The following is a 25,744-nucleotide window of genomic DNA, read 5'->3' as shown; positions in this document are numbered from 1 at the left end:
AAGAAAGAGGATGCTGCGCACTAGCACGAGTCACCCCTTTTGCTGCCCTTCTCTTCTTCTCGTCATGGCATCGTTCGTCCTTTTCCAATAGTCGTCTCGCGCGTGCTCGTCGATCTCTATTTCTCTCTCTCTCTCTCTCTCTCTCTCTCTCTCTCTCTCTCTTAGAGAGTCGCCGGCGCTCCCACATCTCGGCTCGGCGGCAGGCTCTCTCGCAGTCCGCCGGCGACTCTTCGATGGGAGCGACGGGTTCGCAGCTACTAACGGTTCGCCGGGTGTCACGTTTCCGTCGACGGAAATAAATGGAACGTCGGCCGATCTAAGTACTGTGAGGTCGACACGCGACGAGAGATCTATAAAAGCGGTGCAACTAAGAGAGAGAGAGAGAGAGAGAAAGAGAGAGAAAGAGAGAGAGAGAGAGATAGAAAGAGAAAGAAAGGAAGAGTAAAACGAAAAGAACGAACGAGACACGAAGGTCTGCGAAAGCTTTTTACGTTCAAATGACGATTTTTCTATGCTTTAAGTTCTTTCTTTCCTAAACTCGAAAGCTCTAATCAAGAAAAGGTCAATCGCGATTATTCTCTCCTTTCTCTTTTTTGATATCGCAAACAGTTGTGCTTATTACGTTCGAACTTTTTTGAGATTTTCCCACGAAGTGAGTTTTCTTACTTTCGGCGAACCATTTGACGTGCCTCGTTCGTTCGACATTTCGTTTGACTCTCTGTCGGAGAAAAAAAAAGCGCGCGTTTCATCTTCTTCTCTCTTTTTTTTGGGGGGGGGTATACAAAGCTACTGTAAAAAAAAAAAAAAGGAAAAAAGGAAATGTGATTAACCAAGATAGAAATTACAGTCCACGAAAGGGTTCTTCCTTTAAAAAGCGCGTTCCGCCTCGGTGACCACAAGCTACGACGGGATGGGGTGACGCGTCGGATGAATCAAAGGGAAACTTAATGGATACGACGAGAGCAATTGTTCGCTACGAGGGCTACCGAGTCGAAGGTACTTAACGACCTTTCGTTACGCATTTCTCTCTCTCTCTCTCTCACTCTCTTTCTCTCTCTCTCTCTCTCTCTCTCTCTCTCTATCTATCTATCTATCTGTCTGTCTATCTATCTATCTCTTTCACTCTCTTTCTCTTCCTCCTTCTCTTTCCCTTCTCCTCTCTTTAAAGTTATTTTCGCACGCACACACCGTCACAAAATACTCTCGGCGCTCTCGACGAACCAACTCGAGAATATTACTTTGATCGATCGATATCGGTATGATCGAGAGTGCTTTCTGGCGGCAAGCTTTCTCGATGTTTCCGATAAGTGAACAAATTGGGTAGAAATTATGGTCACTGTGACCGCTTACTCGATGAATGATCTGACAGGGTGCACTATGCATAGTGAATCAGTGGACTGTACAATATCATGGAATGGTCACTTGAGCGTGTTCACTTCAATCTAGACGCAACACAAGTTTTCCGGGTTAATTATGTTTCTGTAGGGCTAGATTAGACGATTCTTCTTTGGCACAACATTGCTCTTTGAATGGTTCTTCTTATCGATTGTTATCGGATGTTCCTATATCGAGAAAAGACTGTATTTCATCTTTTATAGATGACTTTTAGCCATAAAACGTTTCTAGAAAGCTCATTCTTACTAGTGATAACATTATCTCTAGCTTTCGATGGCGTTATATTGTCCCTCCGGATTTCTCCAACCACCCTCTATCTATCTATCTTTATTTTTCCCTCTCTTTCTCCCCATGCATTCGATATTCGAGCGTAATCACGTCGACGCCGCGAACGAACGTTTCGTTTCACACGATCCTATCCAATGTAATTGCTAAAGTTTCCAACACCATAACGAAGTTTACATTCGCAGCTATCGATGTTCACGAACTGTAACGAAATATCAAAGCTTCTCTCTGTCCTTTTTTTCTCTTTCTTCGTCTCTTTCTGTCTTTCGTATCAAATAATATGTAGTTTACGAAATTGGAGAATCGAGGAACATGGTATGCGGTAGTCATGTAGAGTCTATGAAAATAGACGAAGTTGAAAATTTCTTTACAGCTCGTCACTAGGCAAGGCTTTTAACGCTACTATTTCCGCGCTAAAATATAAATATATATTCGAGCTATTCGTACGTGTGTGTGCATACGATACCATCGAACTTCTCGTTGTTACAAAAGCTGCTCGACCTCCCTTTTCGAAATGGAAAAAACATAAACGAGAGAAAAAAAGGCATATATACGGGTTCATACCTGTATATAAGAGAGAAAATTTTCCAATGTGTTCTCTTGCGACTCTCGGAGCATTAGAATTCGAACGAGGACCAAAACGAACTCGGTGTACGAGAGTTTCGCAAACTGCGAAAAAGCATACGCGACGTCATTCGAAATAAATTCTCGCATACACAAAATATAGGCGAGTTCTGCTCTTTCTATTCGTAATTATACCGGATTTTTTTTTCCCAATATTATTTATTTACCGCATCTCTTCTTTTATTATAAGCTCATTAGAAAGTTATCGATAAAATAATAATAAGAATAAAATCAATTTTAATCGAAATCGTCTTGTCTCGCAAACAATCCGATATCGGAAAAGGATTAGCGTTTTCCGTTGCGAGAGACAGGGTCGAGCTAGTATCAAATGATTTTGAAGCGAACTATAGCAAGGAATGGCTATAATGAAGCGAGAAAGCAGAGCTTATACATGAATAAGATATGAATATGCATAACTATATTGTTTAACACGACGGTTTGAAAATGATAACGATGTATGTTTGCCGATACTAGGATAGTAAGATATCAATGTAATACTTTTTCTTTATTTTTCATTCAAATTCAATAATTTGATTATTTTTATTGAAAATTCCACCATCGAGATTGTTTACTAAATAAACTTTATTTATTTCTACATTCGCAATTTTTATCAAAAGAGTCATATCGAACGAATCGCGAATTAATTTGTAAAAAGTAAATATAGACCATGGGATGCAGCAAACTTTGACCGTGAATGTGTAAAAAGAGAGCAAAGATCTATATAAAGAGAAAAGTAGGGAAACGGAAAAAGAAAAAGAAATAAAACGAACGTATTTCTATGTAGGTGAACTCGCTCTGACGTCAAAAGCTATCGTTCAAGCTCACAAGCTCCGGAGTTAACGATTTATCGATCGCTATCAGAATTTTGAATGGAACTCGATGCACAGCTTTAAGTTGAACTTTTAATTATATAAACCAGGATAAACTTAGAAGTTTTTTACGAATGACGCGCAACCCGGGAAATATTTGCTGTTATTAATTTTCCTTGCTAAGAAAAGCGATTTGGACCATATAAAAACGATAAATTCTCTAAAAAAACAGCCAAAACATTTTTGATAAAATCGAAAATGACAACTCCTATATAATCCTTTCTTCTATCACCACTCCTACTTTTTATCCCCTCAGCAGAATTTATTTGCACTTAGATGTAAAAATACGATAAATATTTCGAGAATCGACATTCATTTTCGTTGTAGGTACATATTTCCCCTATCCATCTCCTCTCTCTTTCTCTCTCTTTCTTTCTCCCTCTTTTTATCTCTATCTCTTAATCGTCCCGACAGATTCGTTGAATCCGAGCAGTCAGCTTGACGGGCCAAATTTTCGCGGCAGTTTTTGAACAGAACGGATTTCCCAGGCGTATTCGACTCGTTTCTCTTTTATACTCGCTCGCGCGCCCACGCACACACACACATACACACACACACACACAAATGCGCACAAAAGAGCTGAACTACACGGACTAACTTTTTATTTACTGATTTTAGGAAAAGGAAAAAATGTTTCGTATAAAAAACCGAAGCCATTGCCGTCAGACATATACAAAAAGAACATTTAAATTAAACGTCATATTCGTATAATTATATTATGGAGATGACTAAAAATAAATAATTATTTTTTTAAATATATTCTATCTATCATTGTATATATTTAAAATATATATATATATATATTATTTTTTAACAAGCACGTACGTCGAGAACACTTTCCAAATCGATAGGAAATTAAATCGCGAAACGAAGCTAGAGATGTTTCGCGATCGATCGTCCTCGAATAGGAGGAGGGTGCTCGTTTCGTTGTTATCGTCGCAACTCTCGCGTTCGAAATGGCTGGGAAGTTCGTCGTTCGACTTGAAAGATCACGGTATCGAGAATTAAATTTCCATCAGGACCGAACGAATACAACGTGCCGAGCTGGTTACGACGTCATCTTCTCACGCTCGGCCGCTCGTCCGGAAAGGAGTTCCTCTCCCTCTTTCTTTTACCTCTTTCTCGTCGGCAACTATCTCTCTCTCCGTGAGACGAAAAATTATTTAGTAAGGACCATTAATGTTCCGTCGGCGTTCATAAATCGACGTGGTTTATCGTGAAAGGGCTACATAAGTACTCACTTTGTTCGACCGGCTAGTATCCAGCTCGTAACGACGCCTTAATGAAGTCGTAAAACGACGACAAACGACCATCATTTTCTCTTTTCTCTCTCTCTTTCTCTCTTTCTCTCTCTCTCTCTCTCTCTCTCTCTTTCTCTCTCTTTCTCTCTTTCTTTCTCGCACGCACACTCTTCCTTTATTTCTGTCTATCCATTTCGATGATTTTAAAATCTCGATCGAACCGATCTAGATCTCCCAAATTTGATCCCTCAACGCTCTTAACAACGGGTTACTCTCTCATCTCTCTTCACCACACAAGATAAAAAGAAAAAGAGAGGAAAAAATCCGATAGGCAACGAACAAACTGCAACGAAATTCATGTCCGTAACACGCGCGGTTGGTCATCGTATCGTACAAAAAAAAAAAAAAAAAAATCGAAAAAAAGTCGAAAAAAATCGAAGACCTTCGGGAAAGAGTGAAATTTGCATCGTACGTTGTTTCTAGCTTCCATTTCTCTCTATCTATCTCTCTGTCATGTACATAGAACAAGATACAACATTATGGGATGTCGAGTATCACTGTTCCGTGGCGGCTACAAGCGCAATCGAGCAGTTCGCACGATTCTCGTGTAAAAAGGCATTAACGAGTTTCCTGCGTTTCGATCCAGCATATCGAAAGAGTGAGCGAGATAAAGAGAGAGAAAGAGAGAGAGAGAGAGAGAGAGAGAGAGAGAGACGCATATACATATACTAGAATCCGATAGCACGAGCAAACGTAATCCGCGAGCTCGGTGTAAACACGGCGTTTGCCACGAACAATCCGATAACGAAGTGCTCCGTTCTTCTCTCTCTCTCTCCCTCTCTCTCTCTCTCTCTCTCTCTCTGTCTCTCTCTATCTATCTATCTATCTATCTATCTGCTCCTCTTTCTCTTCCTCATCCTCCTCATCCTTTCTCTCCGATCCTCCTCGTGCGTCATTTTGTGCCACAGGACACAAGCTGACCAGTTTCCGTTACGATGCATCCTCGTTCTATCGGTCAACTTCCGCTTCTACGAATACGAAAATCTAATCTCTCTCTTTCTCACACATACATAAACACAGACACTTTTCTTCGTTTTCTCTTTGTTTCTTCGTCCAGCTAAAAGGGAGAACGTCCCAACTCCAATTAGCAGCTGGCGGCAATTAATAGTATACGTAGACGGTACTCGTTTACTCTGCCGAAAATTCTCCTCGTAGTAACACCTGCCGCTACGATCGCGCTTATACGTCGAGAAGAAAAACTCTCTCTTTCTCTCTTTCTCTCTTTCTCTCTCTCTCTCTCTCTCTCTCTCTCTCTCTCTCTCTCTCTCTCTCTTCTCTCTCTCTGTTTCTTTCTTTCTTTTTCTTTCTTTCTTGTTCACGTGTTTCTCCGGAGGTTTGGAATTAATGTTCTGCTCTACCGAACTTTCCACGTTTTCCGTTTTATTCATTCTATCTTTCTTCTGTTCTTTTTTCTTGTTTCTTTTATTTTGTTCCTTTATATTTCTTCTTTTTTTATCACGGAGAAAGAAAAAAGAGCAACAGCATTAATATCGGTATACATATATTCTATGTCTGATAAAAACTTTCGATTATGATTTATTTAATTTCGATTTACGAGTTTATTAATTTCATTTTTAATTGCATTGATTAAACAGTGTATACAACTTTAATAGACTATTATCGTAAAGTTATATTCGTAATAATTATACTATACAAATTTGCTTTGCTATTACTCCATTCACATTACTTCAAAGATTTGATTGCGGAGAGATTGAACGGAGAGAAAGTGAAAAGATAAATGGATATAGTTACTAATAAAATAATCCCAAATAATCCGTTAAACGTAATTCCTTCGTTGTTTGCATATTCTTTCTTGTACAACTTGTAGGCTATCGTGAGACGAGAGAAAGAATCGAAAGCGATTATCTCTATTTCGAGAGCGTCGTCTGGTGACCAAAGAAATTCAATTAAGCGTCTAGCAAGCGATTAATAGCCCACTCAAAAATATACGTTGGTGCTTACGAGAAAAACATACATCAGATGAAGAAAAGAGGGAAAGAAATAGGAAATGAGATAAAAGAAAGAGAGAGAGAGAGAGAGAGACAGTGAGAGAGAATCGTTGCATATCGAAGACCTCGTATACGTCGTTTTTGTCTCTTAACAAATATAAACAAAAATAGAATGAAGATCTCTTTTTCTTGACTTTTTTCAATGAGACGTATGCTCTCTCATTCGCAAATTTTCACGGACGAACGACAAAACTCGAAATACAGAGGAAAAAAGAATAAGAAAAAAAAAGAAATATTTTCGAGAAAACGAATCAAGTCTGCTACTGTAGCTGTGTTGTGAGAAAGAGATAGATAGATAGATAGATAGATAGATAGATAGAAAGATAGATAGATAGATAGATAGATAGATAGATAGATAGATAGATAGATAGATAGATAAAGAGAGAGAGAGAGAGAGAAAGATAACGTGAGACAATATTATCGGCGCTTCCAACGGAGCAGAGTAAACTTTGAAGAAGAGAGAGATCAAACGATTCGGCGATAGATAGATCGTCGAGAGAAAGTAAATCGACTTATAATGTCTCTCTTTTTGGCGTTTAACGAGAGGATGAAGATCAGATCTAAGAATGATACGAACTCCTCTTCCATGGTCCAATCGAGAGGGAAACGCGATCGGGGATAGTCGATTTCTCCAAAAGATACGATCTCAGAGTTTCGAAGGTACGAACTGAAAAGAGTAAGAGAAAGAAAAGAAAAGACTAGAGCGACCTTTGACCTTTCCCGAATCCTTCCAATCGACTACTATCGATAGCTACAGTACAATTCGATCTACATCCTCTCAACGGTATCGCAAGTATCATTGCATTTACATATCCTTTCGACTGGTCTCGCTTATATTCGAAAGAAAAAGAAAGAAAGAGAAAAAGATAGAGAAAGAGAGAGAAAGAAAGAAAAAGAGAGAGAGAGAGAGATATTACGATCGTTGCTGAAATCGAAAAACGGTAATGAGTCCTCGCGATACATCGATCCATATGATGATACATCTTATCCCTTCTCGTCCACTAGATACATATTATCGTTTAGGTGTATGCTGTGTGCGCGCGTGAGAGTGATTCCGAACAGTGTTGGAATACGGGTCTTCAGGAAAGGGAGTGGGGTGAAACGAGAAAAGGATTAAGGTCAGGGTGGAGACGCGCCTATCGTCGTCGTCGTCGTCGTCATCGTCTTCTTCTTCTTCTTCTTCTTCTTCTGCGTCCCACGTTTATCTCCTCGCAAGCTCTCACCCTTCACGGACTTTCTTTTTCATCACAAAGCTTGCTAAAACGTGTAGGTAAGTATTATCAAATTCCTCATTGCTTCCATTCTATTTCATCTTGCTTTCTCTCTCTCTCTCTCTCTCTCTCTCTTTCTACACACACACACACACATTTATATACATATATATATATATATATATATATACATCCTCTTTCTCTTTAATCGGTTTTGTACGCGTTTGATCGTTCACAAACTGCAAGGGATTAAAGCATTGCCCTTTGCACGAACGCAATTTGGCGTAAAGCTCTGTGTGTCGGCAACGCGGCTTTGGAAATGGTCGATCGTCTGTGATACGACGGTTTCGTTGACGGACGTAGATCTTATGTGATTGTTCTGTCGACTAACAGAATCGATTATCTTCCTATGAGATACACGACCCGCTTCTCAATTCCCTAAAGAGATTAAAAGACTGCAAAATGAATTTATTGCTAATCCGGTAAAAACATATTATTATTGTGTTAAAGTTCGCATGAACAACATAACTTGGAAGTTAATTAATTTCAGAAAGTTTCAAAAATTATAATTTATCTATTAGAAAATCATAATATTCTATGAATTCGTTCCCTCTTTCTCTACCTCTCTCTCTCTCTCTCTCTTTCTCCCCTAAATATCAATGTATCAAAGCTATCTAAAGTAAGATTCTAATATAGGAACTAACTGAAATTCGTGTATCGGTTATTCTGAATCGTTAATCTATGCGACTGCATTGATTCATAAATTCCGGTTACGTCCTGCAAAGGGGCCTTATCGGTTACCGTGCATTCCATGCCGACCGCGAATATTAGCGATCGACCAGCATCAAACCAAATTTGCTCGGCATAGCAAATGTGCCCTCGAGTTCGAATCTCTTCTAAAATTTCGAATTTATAGAACGTATCAAAAAGATCAAAAAAAAGAAGCTTGATGCAGCTGACATGCCTTTTTTTTCTTCTTTACATCGTTTTAACGCGATCACGAATGATAGTGATCCTGGATATCGTGTCTCGTTAAAAAGTTAAGAGAGTTTGCCTCGTGATCGTTTTTGCGAAGAAACGAAAATTTTTCTCATTTCTAAGGGGGAAAAACGACAGGATCGACGTAAAACGAAACGATGGTAATTCATGAGAAGAATATTGCAGGCAAATTGTCGATAAATTTTTTTCGAACGTACATTCGTACATATTATTCCTGCTTACAGTAGCTTTCAACGATTTCTGCCTTTGACAGGAGCAAGGCAAATTAATTCACGGCAGCTGTCTCGATCGTCGCTTCGATCAATTACCAGAGAGTCGGTTACTGGTCGTATAAAGAATCAGATACTAGAACGTTTGCTAAGTTATGCTTATTGGAAATGAAATTGGTGAACGCAAAGAAACATAGACAAATTTGAATTATCGATTAGTCGTCTATCGACGATAATACTTGTTGTCGTTTCCGTTTATGTCGAATTTCAAAAGTTGCTCTTTCATTAAGATTCAAGTTTCAAAAATAAAAAATAGCTTACTTTCTTCATCGTAGAATTAAAATAAATAAGCACGTAACTCTATTACTTTGTACAAAATATTAGAGATTCAATCTCTTTCTTTTAGGAAGATTTCCAGTCAAAAATCTATAGCTTATAGTAAAACTTAAAAACTCTTCCAAGTTAATCTAGAATATGGAAATAAAAAAGATCTCTCTTAACGTTTTCACGATAAGTATAAAAAGTAAATCGAATAAATAGATCAAGACGAAACTTTGCTTTGACTGATCAATATAATAATGATGATAACATATACTGTATGCCTAACAAAGGCCATTGAAGATCTGAGAGAGAGAGAGAGAGAGAGAGAGAGATAGAGAGAGAGATAGATAGAGAGAGAGATAGAGAGAGAGAGAGAAAGAGAGAGAGAGAGAGAGAGAGAGAGGTTACAAGGCACATAACAATGGTACGTCGACGCTCAATCAGCACCGATCGACACCATCTCGATACGAGCGAGTACTCGTCCTCCAATATCGACTTCCCCTCGACACGGGTCATTAATTACGATAAGCCACTCGTGTTTCATAACGCTCTTTCGACGATATCATACTATTTTTAAAAAGGAACATTCATAGAATGTTCAATATAACAAGCGTTACGTCTCTAAAAAATAATAATTATAATATATATATATATATATATATATATATGTATATATATATATATATATATAATCATGCACACCCTACTTTGTCGATGTATAATAATTAATTTTACGAGGTTTGCTATTTATAATAAAAAATAAAAAAAAAATAAAATAATAAATAAATGACGATACCCTTTCACGTGTACAAACAAAAACGAGCGATAAACGCTCGTCGCCCGAATAATATGAATATATCTGATATTCATCGTCGGCTGAGTAATGCGATATTAATTTCCTTTTGTTTTCTGTTCTCTTCTCTACATATGTATATAGCATATTCGTCCTACCTATGCATACATATATATGTACACATGTACTATATGTATTAACATATATACATAACATATATAACATATATATATATATATATATATAACATATATGTATAACATATATGTATAATATATATGTATAATATATATGTATAACATATATGTATAAATATTACTTTTATGTATCATCGACCAAACGAAAAAAACGTAGCGAATTCCTCTCTGGGGATTGGATTTCTCGTTTCGATCGAGCAAATAATTCGGTCCACTCGGAAACGCATAACGCGTTCTCTTGATCGTATCGTAGAGGGAAAGAGAAAAAAAAAGAGAGAAAAGGACAGGGAACTATCTTTGATCCAAGAATTACAGATCGTAGCTTCGTATGACAGAAAACTCAAAATCGATACTACAGACATATTTTATTGCATTTGCCTAGATAAGACAACAGTGTTATCGAAGCTCTCTTAAATCGTTTCACGTCTTTTTCTCTATAACCCTGCGATATGGTTTGACCCTACGATTATAATAATATTCTCTTCATTCTTCTCTCTCTCTCTCTCTCTCTTTCTCTTTCTCTTTCTCTTTCTCTCTCTCTCTATCTCTCTCTCTCTGACCTATCCGTCTGCTATCCGTCTGTCTCGCTGACTTTATCTATCTGTCTCTATCTCTCTCTTTCTTTGTCTACCTACTCATTTACCTACCTCTGTCTTTCTCTTTTCCTCTAGTCCAGTCCGAACATATCTACATACGTAGTTTGATTAACACGAGCATGAGTGAGTGTGGATGGCGTGGTTTTGGCATGCTGCACATGACACTACGAGCCTACCATCCATTACTCTCCCCTTTCATTTTCCATCTCTCTCTCTCTTTCTCTCTCTCTCTCTCTCTCTCTCTCTTTCTCTTTCTCTCTCTCTCTCTCTCTCTCTCTCTCTCTCTCTCTCTCTCTCTCTCTTTCCTTCGATGCTTCTATGAGAGAGAAAAAACTGCTCCTTTCCTTTTTCCTCTTTCTTTCCTTGAAACACATACGATAGTCATCTCAATCCTTGTTGTATATATTCATTTTGTGTTATACTATAATATATATATATATATATATATATATATATATATATATATAAACATAAGTAAGAGTGGCTTTGTGTCTTCTACTTTCGTTCTATTCTTTCCTTTTTCCCATTTTTTTCTATCCTTTTCCTTCTCAACATAACATAGCAAGGAAGAAGATTGACGCCCCGAAGAATAACGAAATAACGTGGAGAGGGAAAAGAGAGTTAGGCGATGCTACTCGCGACGCTCTTTTGATTTTGATGGATCGCTCTTTCCTTTCGATGGTCTCAACGGATTCCTTCGTTTTTTCCATTTTACCTTTCTTCCTACTAAAGCTTTTATCCAATGCAAGTAAAGCCGATATCTCGATCAGGATCGGTGTCTTTAAGAGAACGATTCTTCTTCGAATACAATTCTTCACGTCGATGCATGAAAAATCCAACATAAAGAATTTTTCATCTTACTTTTGACTAAAGAATTTCTCACCTCATCTTACTAAATGATTTAGATCAGCGATTTCGATTCCAAAGTCGTTCGTGATTTCGATGATATTTACGATCAGCAGATCGTTACGGAAGTCGATCAAAGAGTATTGCGAGAAGGCAACGTGTTTTGCAGACTATCGAGTAGCTCGATTGATTAGAGAGGTATTGGAAGTTTGCCAGTGGTCAAGTCAAGAAAGGAAAAAAAGAAAAAAGAGAAGGGATAAAAGAAAAAGAGAAAATGCACGCGCGCGAGAGAGAAAAAGAAAAAGAGGAAGAGAAAGAGAGAGAGGGATAGAGAAAGGGAGAGACGAAGGGAGAAAAGAGGGTGTGTTCACGAAGCTCGTAAGCTTTGGCTGACCTCCGCTCGTCTATCCTCGGGAGATGAATTTTTTTCCTTCTGTCAGAACCTTTGTCCTCGCGAAGTAACCGTTCGGCCATGGCTCCGAGCGCATTGTCCGCCGATGTGATAGATACTCCCACGAGTCACGTAGTTACGCGCGCGACTCGTCAGAAAGAGAGAGAAAGAAGGAGCAAATCGGATACGCTTGTATGTTTTACGAGCTTACACAAGGGTGAGCTCGCATACGTGTTTTATTCTGCGGGAACCGAACAAGCATCGTCAGCACTTAGACTTTTCGGATGATCGTTTCTTCTAATTGCTTACAGTACACACATTCTTTACATACTCGTTGACATTCTTTCTTTATTCTTTCGTTTTAAAACTAAAGAAAAATATCACGTCTACTACTCATTAAACATATTAATGTTTACAAAAATACGCTAATAGTAAACATATTAATATTTAATGTAAGATTATTATTCAATACAACGTATGTCCAAAAATTTGATTTCTTATTAAATTTTATGAAAAATATGATAACAAAGTAATCTCTTTTATTATTTTCGTTTTAATATTATATTTACTTGATAGTAAGTATATTTTTTTTCCTAAAATTGTTTAAAAGAAATAAATCATTCTAAAAAGATTTGAGCAGTGCGTAATAATTGATAACATCGAAGCAATAATGATATAATTCTTTTTTCTATTTTCACGTAAAATCGAATCGATTATTTGAAATAAATGTAGAAACTAAAAAAAGTCGAACACAATGTCCAATAGATAAATGCTTCGGATTAATTAAATTTTCAGATACGTAATTCGTCTATCATATATAATGTACTATGCTTCCCAGCTTATTCAGTTCTCGATTATTATGAATCATAAAATGCAGAATGTCGACGAACATGGTTGACATGAATTCACTCGCGGGCACGAACGTGCGCACATTCATTAGAAATATTTCTATAAATAATGTTGAATGATTCCGTGGGCATCATCGTTAATCGGTTTTCCTACACTCGTACGTTCTCGACGATCGCGAAACGCGCGAAATGAAATTCCGTTGCGCGCCTGACATACGACCGGTAATTCTCAAGCATACAACGTGAGAAAAAGAGAGAGAGAGAGAGAGAGAGAGAGAGAGAGAGAGAAAGAGAAAGAGAGAGGAAGAGAGAGAGAGAAGAAAGTACTTTGTTAGTCGAAACTCGTACCGATCCCATCTTCGATTTCACTGAAACAACAAGCGAATGAGGAGTCTTAAGAGATTCAAATACGAAATACCTAAAATAGAATCGAAACATTCTGATCTTAGAAGAGTTTCTAAGTACATAGTATTCGATAAATTTGTCTTAAATAAGATAGTAGTTTAGAATGTCTTTCTTTTATTCAAATAGATTTAACTAAAAATTGTTAAACGTAAGTTGACATTTCAAAGAATTCAAGAGGTCTATCGAAATTAATGTAAAACAAAATTTTAATTAATTTTATTACATTAAAATTTCTCAGCGAATAATCATAAAATTTCTTGAAATAATATAATTGCAAATTAGAAAGAAAATTAAACTGATATTATCGGATAACATATGTATCAATTTTATTTCATATCGATTTCCCTGCAATAAGAGACGTTTCTGAGTAATTATCGCGATTATAGCGAAACGCCACAATCATGGACAACATCACGTTTCTACTCTCACGCTCGTTATCGCCTTCTACACTATCCTGTCCTCACTACTCTTCTCCCTCTCGGTCTTTCCGCGATAGTAATTATCGTTCTAATTACACCGTTTTGTCTAGCAGCGTTATTTTCGACGAAGCGAGGTAGTTAACCGAAATTTCAGTGACGAAGGCTCGACCGTTGTCCTTCTCATTCTCTTCTAAATCGATCATCCATCAGTCGATTGTAATTGATACTTAATTGGTATTCCAATATTTTGTTAAGACATATGTATCTATTACATAATTTTATAACTTCAATCTACTAATAAGCTAATTAGAAAATATTTAATTAAATATTATTTAAATACATTGATATTGAAGAAAATTGAGCAGTGTAAATATGAATAAAATGTAAATTAATATAGTGAATTATACAGATCCCAATTTGAAGCACTCAAAATAATTATTTGACGAGAATGTAAATATACGAATGGTCGTTCGAAAGAATATAGAGAACAATTAAATAGGAAAAAATCACGTAAGCAAAAAAATGACAGAAATGTTTTGTCGATTCTTATTTTTACTCTCCTTAGAGTACCTCTCTTGTTTATTCGAAAAGGATTTTCCACGTTAGATCTGATCTTTCTACAAAATTGAGGCACCTGCCGACACTATTGTAAAACTTCTCTCGAAGATAATTTCGGATTTCTACACACCGATCGTCCTGAAAACTTCATAGAACGAACGAAGTTCGTTATTAATTCAACTCGTAAAATACATTCCCTCTCGATGTATTTTCATAGTTAGCAGAATCCAACTTAAACTTTCATACATCTACGAAGATTTAATCATTCTGATAAAAGAAACGAAAAACGAAAAGATGATATAAAGAAAAAAAAAAAAAACATACGTCTAATAATTTCTATGAAATTCTACTTTTTACTTCATATTTAATACGCGTTAAAAATTAATTTTATAAAAATCATTTTTTTCCCCGTGTCCAATCACTTATGATTTAAACGATTCTAACGTATTCTATTTGACTTTCTTCTTCTCTTTGGTGATCATTGACTCCCAACTTTACTCGCTGCAATTTCCTTTTCTATTTACATCCCAACCTATCTCTCGTGTTTCTTACGGAACATCCGTTTTGACTCCATCTCTCTTATCCCCTCCCTCTTTCTCTTTTTTTCTCTCTGTCTCACTATCCATCTCTCTCTCTCTTTCTCTCTTTCTTTCTTTCTCTCCCATAGTATCAACTTCTATCTCACTCGTGGCAGCCTTGTTCTCCCGTGGGCTTTCATACTCGGAGGACTGAATGGAGTTACTCTGAGAGACCATCCAAAGGAACTGCGATCTTGAAATTTTTCTTTCTCTCTTTTTATTCTTTTCTTTTTCATGTCTTAAAAAAGAAATCTGGTCGACGATGAAGGCGAGATGCGTCGTCCTCTTTAAAAGTTTATTCATATTACTTTAATTAGCTTTTCATTTGTGCCTTTTGCTATACTTTTCCTGAAAATCATTGATTAATACAAAGTATCGGAAAAATTAACGAAAAAAGACCGCAATAGATGGACCAAAAAAGAATAGAAACATCTTTGTAAATTATATTAGAAAACTTTGTGTTTTCGCATGGAGTTAGAACGATCCTTTAATATTGGATGGATCCATAGAAAGAAAACGCGATTTAAATTACATTTTCTGACCAGTGTATATAACTTTGCGGTGGTTGCTCAAAGAAACGTCGATAGGAAAAAAGAGAGCAAGAACTTTTGACAGGATAATAATAAGGATTATATTGAAGGCAGAAACCGATTATTAATTCAATGAATATTAATTTGTTAGAAAAGTCAAAGGAGATCGTTTGTAACTTCCTATATAATAGATATTTTTCTATCAAATAAGAGAGAAGAAACGGAAAAATATTGAATGAATATCTGTCGCCTAATGAGAATTCATCAAATAAATTCAAATGCATTTCGTGATAAAACTTATCGATCGGAAAATTCTCTTTGCATGCGCTCATCGAATGAATTCGTATCTACATTCTCGTTTCTACGATAGAACGAGACAAAAAGCCAGAGAGAACAAGATAAAGACGCAAAAGTATTCTCCCAATAACCCCGCGGGTTTAATCTCGTGAGTAATACGGGAACAAGTGAGTCAAAATTTTTGTTAAACGAATAGATTTGTTAGATCGGTGATTTAATTCTCGACGTGTGGCCATTGGCAATAGTGATCGTCGACGCAACAAGTTTTTGTTGTGTGTGCATCTCACAAGCATTGACGCATGGACAAAATTCGATGCACCAATTACCGAGAAAAATCTCCGTTGCAAAAAGTCATTCAACGGTTTTACGACGAACTTTCTAATCGCTTTATAACGTTAAAAATTAATAAAAGAAGAGAAACTTGTCCGTTAAATGTTTGACTTTTCGAAAATCACATTACTGTAAGAAGGAATTAAGAAAATAGCATTAAATGAAATATTGTAATAACATTAAAAATTTTAAATCGTAGTCATACTTTACCGATGTTTCTAATTCAATTGATATCTTTTATTATTAGAAAAAAAAAAAAAAAAAAAAAAAGTAAATACTGAAATCATGACGATCTATCAAAAATGAAAAGAACGTCGAGAAATAAAGATTTCCCTTCGGCATAGAGATTAATTTTTGAATATCTTTCCTTGGCAACGCGAAAGGCAAGAATAATAATTATCGCGTCGTCACCGACAGGAGAAACTCGCTTGCGGAATTTATCCGTTTCCCAAATACTTCTCTCTCTCTCTCTCTCTCTCTCTCTTTCTTCGTATAAATCCAAGCTTAAACGACGTTTACCGCCATTTATAAAGCGCTACCTCAGTCCTCTTCGAAGTGCCTCCGCGTCGATTAATGGAATTCCTCGGCGACGTGCCGGGCGTTCGTGCGAATAAATTCGCGAAGGGTCGTCGAAGTGACTCCGGGGAAAGTACCCACGCGGCTACGTTTCTACACTCCTATGCTCCTTCCGAAGCACCCACCCACTTTGAGCTCTCAGCCAACACATCCGATCGTTAATGGAGCTTTGCCGGAAATTGATTCGGCAGCAAAGGATGAATTCACTAAACGCTCGGAGGTTCCAACGTCTCTCAGGGGATTGCTTGCTCGCAATCCACACTGCTATCCTCGCTTCGTTCAAGATCTTGATAACAAGGAAAAAGCTTATCCGCTTTGGAAATTACCCGGTTCATCGTCGAAATATTGCGATATCGCAAATTTAACGGCTTAATGAACGACTCGATTTCCTTATCAATTTTTTTTGATCGAAGCCTTACAGACGTCAGCTGAATTTTTAAATTTTATCATCTTCTATTTCCTCTTCTTCATCTTCTTCTTCATTTTTATCATTATCTTCTTATTCTATTTCTTCTTCTTCTTCTTCTTCTTCTTCTTCTCCCGCTTTTTTTACTTTTCCTTACCGCGGTAGCAAAAAATTCAATTTGTTTATCGCTATAGGGAATGGCCAATTTAACTGACTCATGAATTTGCTGTTTCGTGACATCTCCTTAGCGCTAAATTACCAATGCTTGTTTTAAAAGGAATAAAATACAAGAAAAAGATAGTACTCTCAATTTCACATGTATATAATTTGACCTATTTGATCTTTTACATCCTACTCATGGAATAATATTTGTTAAATGAAGTTCGAGTTATACGAGAAGATGCGTTATATTTTATTCAAGAGCCGTGAGATATTCATGGTTACTATCTTTACGCTCGAAGGCGGAGGAACGCCGCTCTCAACTTCTCGCTGGTTTTCCTCGCGTGTACTATGTAAGTACATATATCTGATGCAAGTTACTTGAAGAACATAGTCTCTTTCACTCCCTCTCTCTCTTTCTTTCTCTCTCTATCTCTCTCTCTCTCTCTCTCTCTCTCTCTCTCTCTCTCTCTCTCTCTCTCTATCTCTCTATCTCTCTTACACACGTCCACGTACGAGTTATTTCTTCTCTTAAGTGCTCATAAGTACCCAGTATTAAACCGAAGCACCTTTTATATCATCTGCCCAATAGAGAAAAACATGAAGAAGTTAAAAAGAATGTGTGTTAGAGGGGAAAGAGGATAGAGATAAAAAAATGATGAAAAACATAAAGGCAAATTTCTTGTTTACTTGCTAAAAAGAAGAAGCCAAGAGAGCGTGAGAGAAAGATAAAGAGATAATGACCGCCAAAGGAAACGAAATTTCTTTGTCAATTAATCGAGCCTTCCTTCGTACCGATAAAGTCAATTAACCAATCGAGTTAATGAGATATCCCTTAACGAACATAATCGTTTCCTTACAATCTTCTAAACACCAGTTACGAGAAAAAAACTTAAACTACGTATACCGTATTTCGATTTTATTCATCAAACAATCGAATATTCTTTACTCCTAGAAACTTATGACATCTAACACTTATTTGTAGAACATACGAAGAGTGAAAAAAATATATAACGTCTATCTTTTCTATTTGATCTCCCAAAAGTTCGATAAATTATTCATAGAATGTTCATTTTTGAGTTTACTTTACGAAGTAACTCGAGTTTTGATATCGCCTGTTCGAAAGTAGAAAGTTAATTAGATGTGGAAGAATATCTTTTTAAACTTTACGAAGAAGTTTCAAGTATACAAACGCGGATAATCCTTCTATATATTACTGGAATGCTCTCGCGTGGCCGCGTCACGCTCATAAGTCGCGTTCCCGGTTCGAGCCTGAAAATGGATTCTCTTTTTACGAGGAGTCCGGTTAAAAATACACTTCCTTCTCACTTCCCCTCTACATTTCTTTTTCTCTTTTCCTTCTCATCCACCACGGTCCTTTACAGGAAATCACGAATAGCTCGTAAGTTCGGCGAAGGCCCTCTCTTCTATGAATATCTCTTCGGCCAGACAGAAGAGGACAGAAAAGGAAGAGAAAAACTAAACGAAGATGATATGAGAGTGCAACCATATTATGTGACATTTATATGCATATGTATATGCATACGCCTATACAACGTGTCCTATGAAATTTTCACAAGTCTCTCACAGAAATAAAAAGCATAAAATTACGAGATATGAATTGAGCGATTTAATAAACCGAATACATTCATCCTTCTATGCCTCATAACAAAAACAAATATACGATGCATGAATGTCACACAAAAAAGAAAACGTATGACATAAAAAGCCAATCTCTTTTTCGACGTAATACAAAGAGCTTTAACCGGTGTACAAATTCGTGTTATCATAGAATCCGAGAATACGAAGGAAGAAAAAGAAATGAATGAATGGGAACAGAACGGAAACATAGAGGGAGAAAAAGGAAAAAAAAGAAAATTAAAACTGTTTAATAATCCAAAAAATAAATCAACGTTTTTGAGAATGGAATGTTGCATTTGCTCGTTGAAACTCATTCGCTCGAAAGATCTTCCTTTCTCTCGATAAATTTATCCGTGATATAAAATTTCTACGCGACATACACGATAGCTTGAAGGTATCTTCAGGTAAAAATGAAGAGAGACTCTTGAAAGATAGTTCGTCGTCGTCTTGATATTAACCGAAGACATTTCGTTCACATACGACGAGATAGAAAAAGAGAAAGAAATAAAAGAAAAGAGAGAAAGAAAAAAGTCGATCGAAATTTTCTTCAAAGAGTTCTCTTGAATCCGTGCGTTTTGCAGTAATTTTCTTTCTCGCGGCACGTCTCAAAGGAGCACCGAGCAAATCATAAATCTTCGGTTACGTCGAATGGCGTACCTATACTCGTACGAAAGAAAGAAAAAGAGAGAGAGAGAGATACCGAAAAGTAAAGGAGCGCGAGAGAGATAAAGGAAGCGGGGGAAAGAGGAAGTTTTCCTCGCAGGCTCTTTTACGAGAACTCTAGCGCGTATTTCCATGGTCTCGCCCCGAGGCGCTGCCGAGTCGAATGCATCGTGCCCGTTCATACAAGCACTTTTATATCTCTTACGAATAGGGCGTTAAAAGGAGGTCGAAGAGGATGAAGACGAGAAGAAGCTTTGGAACGCGGAAGCCATATGCGAACGGTGGCTCGCTGAAGCAGAAGACACGTAATAACGTGTTCTTGCCTGGTGAACTTTTAAAAGGCACGCGCGTGTATCATCCCTCTCTCCTCACCTATTCCACCCCACACATAACACCCCGCAATTCTCCTTTCCTCATCGTGACATCTTCGGCGTTATCCTCTCGAACGACGTTCCACTTCCTTTTACGGTTTTCAGCCTATTGTACGACGTAATCACAACGGCGTGACCTCGTCGCGAGCTTTTTCGATTATATGACGGTCGAGAAAAGGGTGTATGGAGAATTCTTGCGAGTTTTACAATTCAAAGAGTATTCGTATTTCTTTTCAATTCACGATGGAGAAATAGAACGTATTCGATGAAGAGGAAAAGAAGAAGTAAAGTAAATCGACAAAAGATCGTTTTACTCTACGTTGACTTATCTCAAAGAGAAAAGAGATAAAGTAATTATTACAAGTAGGAAACATACTGTAATCATTAAAACCGCACAAAGAATCCCAACGAGAATCCGGTTCTTTGCTCGGTGTCCTTGCCGGAAACAACGGACTATCCGACCTATCCATGCTTCTCTTCGCTCTGCCGTGTTAGCCTCCATCGAACGTTTCTACGAGCAAACATTGGCACAATGGTACGAGTTTAGCGCCCGTACACTCTTTGTTCGAGTAGGACGTTGTGGAGTACTAGCTGTGTTTGATCGTATATCTATCTACTGTTGTACTACGTCATCGAAACGTATCCTTTCGTATCGGAGTTCCTTTTACCTCAAGACTCATTGCGAGCAAAATGCTTTAGTGGAGTACAAATATCTATGCGTGTGGATGAACTTTATTGCACTTCCAATCTATATATGTAACTTTTATGTACATATACTATACCTACGTATAAATATAATATATACGTATATTACTCTTAACCCCTTTCCTTCTTTTTCTTATTTTCTTTGTCCCTCTTATTTGAAACCTTTCCATTGCATTTACGCTTTCTTTCTTTTCTTTTTTTTTTTTTTTTATATCGAGGAACGAGTCTGATTGATTGTTACGTCAACGCACTTATTATGTTATAATCATAAAAAAAAAGTCGGAACATATAAAACGAAGGGATGAAGTTTAATAAAAAATTCGTAAAATTAACGCGTTCTGATGAATCTTCGTATGCTCGACATTCTAATATACCTACGAAAAGTCCTTTTTTTATCGTTGCTTCGCTGATGAAGGAGATAATGAAATAAAAAGAAAAAGAAAGAAAGAAGAAAATCGTACTTCTATCCCACTTATATAACTAGTTGCTCCTGGGCTAAAGTTCGAACAGAAACAAAGACAATACCATTAAACTGCGGCAGTTTATTGGAATTAAATTAGATGACACTCCTAGAAGAGAGAGAAAGAAAAATAAAAAGAGATCAAGTATTGAGAGAAAAGGAGAGAAAAAGAGAGAGAGAGAAAGATAAAGAAGAATCCCTTGGAAACTCTCGAGGTTGTTACCGAAAGATCTTAGATTTCACGACTGTGCTCGCTTTTAGCTTCAAGAAAGAGAGGAAGAGAGAAACAAAGAATTCCTTTCAAACTTCATCGCGATTTGTTTTTTCCACGTAACGGATAAAAGATACTTTTCTTTTTTATTACTTACCTTGCGGTATACATGCAAATTAGTATCCGTTGTGTATATGTACTATACTATTCTTCAAATACTCCGAAAGAAAAATATCTTAGAATAGATATGAACGATCTCTTCTATCGGAAAAGTTGATTTGATAGAGGAAATAATTTATAACATTAGAAATGTGTACTCTGATAGAGGATCAAAACAATACATGCATAAGAGAAGATATTCACATATATAAATATTAAAAAAAATCGAATTTATAGGGCAAAAATAAAAGACGTAGTAGATAAAAGATAAGATGATATGGAAAGTACAAGACGATGTATGACGGCAGTGAGTAACATTATTCGTCGACCTCGAGAATCTAGATTGCCCTGAGTTCGAAAGATGATCGAATAGGGATAACGAAGTAGGGAATCCAGCATTAGATAGCTTTGAGGGATTTAGCCCACAGGCTATACAGCTGCGGAGGATGTTGCAAATATAGAAGAGGAGGAGAAGGAGGAGATAGTGATGATGATAGTAGTGGTGGTGGTGGTGGTGGTATCGGAGATGCGCGGAGATGAAAACAGTAATTCAAATCAAACAACAGAGCTACCAACGTAGAATATCGCCTTCAACCACACGCCTCTAGGTGTATAGAGGTTACACAGTAGCAGTTGCAGGAAGCAAACGGAGAACGTGGAGGTCTCGTTTTCGGCGTGTCAGCAGCGAGCCCGCAAATATACGACGTTTCGTTCCATTCGATCAGCTCCCGTTGCCATTCGTTGTTGTTCTCACACGCGGGAAATACATGGCAGAGGGTCTACCCGTTAATTCCTCGCGAGCTTACGATAAACCAAACTCCGTTCTAATGTGATTTTATGGACAAAAAGCCTCGACTACGTGGTCGTCCTTTTTCAATCCTCTTGCATAATCATGTATTTCAAATATGTGTTACTGCATTCCTCGCTCTTGCAACGTTGCACAATTAGGAAAAATTATTTCTCTAAGCATTGAATAAACTTTGGAACACTATGTACTCATCATTTAAGCATTAATCTACTTTAATGGAAAGTTATTTCATAATAATTAAATATTAATCATCATAAATGTTTTACGTTATGTTACATTTTGTTAGTTCAAGATTAAAATAATATCGTGAAGAAATTTTTACGCTGCTTGAATATTTCTACTTTCTCTTTTCTTCTCTAAATAACAAATTGAGGAACACTTTACGTACTCATAATTTGGATTTATAATACGAAATTACTTTATCGCTATTAAATTATTGAAGATGTTTCGTTTTACCGTCACTAGCTTTAGATTAAAGTAAAATCGTGAACAAATTTTCACGCTACTGGAATGTTTCTACTTCTTTTCTCTCTCTAACTATCGGAAAAACTTGGAACATTCTACATAGTCCTAACTTACGTATTATTATACAAAGTTACTTCATTGGAATTAAATAATAATCATCGAAGTTGTTTTATTTTTGGTTTGTAACTTCAAGATTAAAATAAAATCCTAATTTTTCTTCATTTCTCTACATATCCGTAGGGAGAGAGAGAGAGAGAGAGAGAGAGAAAAAGGATGAACAGGTACTGCGTAAAAAGGAAGCCAGACGAGATAGGTAGATAAAAAAAGAGAAAAAGATAGAGAGACGAGACACACCCTGTTTGGCTTGAATTTCCGAGCAAAAGTTGAGTTTGCGTACGCGAAGGGATTTTCTCTCTCTCTCTCTCTCTCTCTTATTTTCTCTCTCTTATTCTCTCTTTCTTTCTCTCTCTCTCTCTCTCTCTCTCTCTTTTTCTCTCTTTCTCTCTTTCTCATTCATTCGTTTGCTCGCTTTTAGTCGTTTCGCAAAACGAGCGACCGACCGACCGACCGGACTAATTATTTCTTGTCTCTCTCACTTTTACGGGGTGTTTCCGGAGCGGTGCGGCTACAAAAGTACTTAACACACCGCCCTCTCATCTGATAACGCGCCTTCCATTAACGGCGTATCGTTTCGAGTTTCTCAACACTCACGACCCTTCATTGAGGATGAATACAGAGAAGAGGCTACGCACAGCGTGTCCAATAAGTTCCAAGAGTAAAAAACAAGAATTCCTTTAGCCTTTCCTCGAGTTATCGTTCTCCAAGGACTTCTTTTATTTACGTTTCTCTCGAATAAAAAGAAAATTAACAAAGAAGGAAACAAATAATAAAAAGAATAAAAAAAAAAAAAAAAAAAAAGAAAGACGTAAAAAATGAAGTAAAAAAGGACAGAAAGAAAACACGAAATTAATGACTCGAAGAAAATTCAGAAAAAGAATTTCGTCAAGGAGGAAAGAAGAAGTTAGGAAGAATTTCTTTGCAGTAAACTCGCTGAAAAGACGACGAATACTCCAAACTCGTTGAACGCGAGATGAATGGAGCATGAGAGAAGGCGAGAGTAACGAACTGGCCGGGAAGAAGGAAAAGAATCTTTCTGCGAGTATCTCTCCATGTACCGTGTAGCAGGCTATTCCCGGAGTACCGATGAAAAAACTTAATGCATCCAGCTTTCTTCATTCGCCGCCTCCGCTATTCCGCCGTAACACTTTTCCTAACGACTCGATCAATCGTTCTCGTTATTTTCCTCTATCGTTTCTTTGTTCCCAACTCAGGGACTTCCATTCAGTGCAAACGCAACGAAGCCTTTTCGGCACGGAAACATCGAGATTTCTCGATAATGGCTATCGTCTATTCGTTTCTTTTTTCTTCCTCGTTTTTCTTTTTTATTAATCTTAACGATTTTATGCATGGAAATAAAATATTAAAAAATGTTCAATTTTAGTAAATTAGTAATCTCTGCTAATCATGCAAATCATTCGCATATATTTTTATAAATTATGTATTAATTATATTCGAAAATCTCTCTCTCTCTCTCTCTCTCTCTCTCTCTTTCTCTCTGTCTCTCTATCTCTATCTCTATCTCTCATTCCCTTTAAACTGCACCATACGGTACACGCTCCAAAAACTCTGTTCTTCATTGTTGCCTCAAAAAGTCGATATCGAACGATGAGTATGGTAATCTAAGCGTACTTATGTAAATACCAACTACATCCAGTCGATTTTTAATTACGATGATCTCCGATCGATTTTTATCTTTCACTTAATTCCATAATTACATTAATTTCACTATTTTGCGAGTTTATAACATCGCACGTATACAATTTTAAATACTACATACTCCTAATCGTAATTAATGGCTGAAAGTGTTTCCAAAAGTTTCACTATCTAACCGTAAATCCCTCTAATGAATTTGCTTCAATTCCTTCTATTTCTCGAATGAGAATTATAGTAATACGTTGTAGTGAATGAAAATCGTTTAACTTGAAAATAACAAAATTTCGTTTCGCCTCTCAGAGACATCGTAGAATCTCACGAATCTCAATTTTCGCATTTGAACACTCTTTCCTCTTCGTAAAATCCATTTCGTTGTGATTTGGAAACTCCGTGAATTGAAAGCGTGCTACGCTTCGAAAACGTATTGATAGGTATGATATACGATATAAACCATAATCCTGACTTCGTATACACAGACATTCATATTTTTTTCTCTTCCACGAATCTTCCTTTTCTTCCATCTCTTTCTCCAATTTCTCTCACTCTCTCTCTCTCTCTCTCTCTCTCTCTCTCTCTCTCTCTCTTCCGCTTTCAATCATTCTCTTTCCTTTTTTTTTTAAATATATGTGTATACGCACTCGACATATACACGCGATGTAAACAATAATAACGCACAATACCGGAGCACCAACCGGACGATATCTCTTCGTTCCAGCGAGACAGGAAGACAGAGGCGAAATTCATTCACGATTTCCATGGAAATCGGAGAGGAAAGTTTTCTATGGATCATAAATCGTAATATACGTTGCTAGTTTATACTTACATCGTATCACTCGTAGAAGACTTTTCATATTTACAGAGATTACAACTACGTACCACGAAAGTCTGATTCATCCTCAATCCGTGGATACTTTTTAAAGTTTCGGGAACTTGGATAAAACTATTCTACCTCAACAGCAATTTTAACAAGAAAAATCTCGTAAAGGCAAATAGGAAAAGTCTGAAATGCAAAAGATTTTTCTTTTTTTTTTTCTTTTTTCTTGTAAAAAAGGAAATGTCATTTCACGAAAAAAAGAAAGAAAAAAGGGAACAAATAATTAGAATAGATAATTAGAAATTCGGTGGATTATCTTCGTGTTATAAGATGATCTCGATCTATTAAGAGATTATATAACGTCCATTGGATCATAATTAAACGAATATATATTAACAAAAAACAGTACTGAGTTTATGGATCGTTATTATTTTCTTCATAAGTCCACTTAGAACCTCAAACGAGCGGAATTCCTCCTTGTGGTTCGTTCCAAACCAAAGATCGACCATGATTCAATGAAGC

At 36.9% G+C, this 25,744-nt stretch overlaps 1 protein-coding gene across 15 annotated transcripts in view; it reads left to right on the top strand.

The window, feature by feature from the left end:
* The first annotated feature begins 226 nt into the window (after nucleotides 1-226).
* LOC124957711 (chaoptin-like) overlaps nucleotides 227-25,744 on the top strand; it is a 67,954-nt gene continuing 42,436 nt past the window's right edge. For 2 of the 15 annotated variants that reach the window (XM_047514906.1, XM_047514908.1), the window contains exon 1: nucleotides 227-996. The gene's annotated coding sequence lies outside the window, so the exon portion shown is untranslated. Of the gene's footprint in view, nucleotides 997-4,643; nucleotides 7,754-17,291; nucleotides 17,312-25,744 lie in introns of those variants that run through there. The other 13 variants (XM_047514911.1, XM_047514912.1, XM_047514899.1 and 10 more) reach the window with 12 other exon arrangements.

The sequence above is a fragment of the Vespa velutina genome, chromosome 2, assembly GCF_912470025.1.
Source record: "Vespa velutina chromosome 2, iVesVel2.1, whole genome shotgun sequence".
Taxonomy (NCBI): domain Eukaryota; kingdom Metazoa; phylum Arthropoda; class Insecta; order Hymenoptera; family Vespidae; genus Vespa; species Vespa velutina.
Note: the sequence above shows the minus strand (reverse complement) of the source record. Positions and strands in the feature narration are given on the sequence as shown.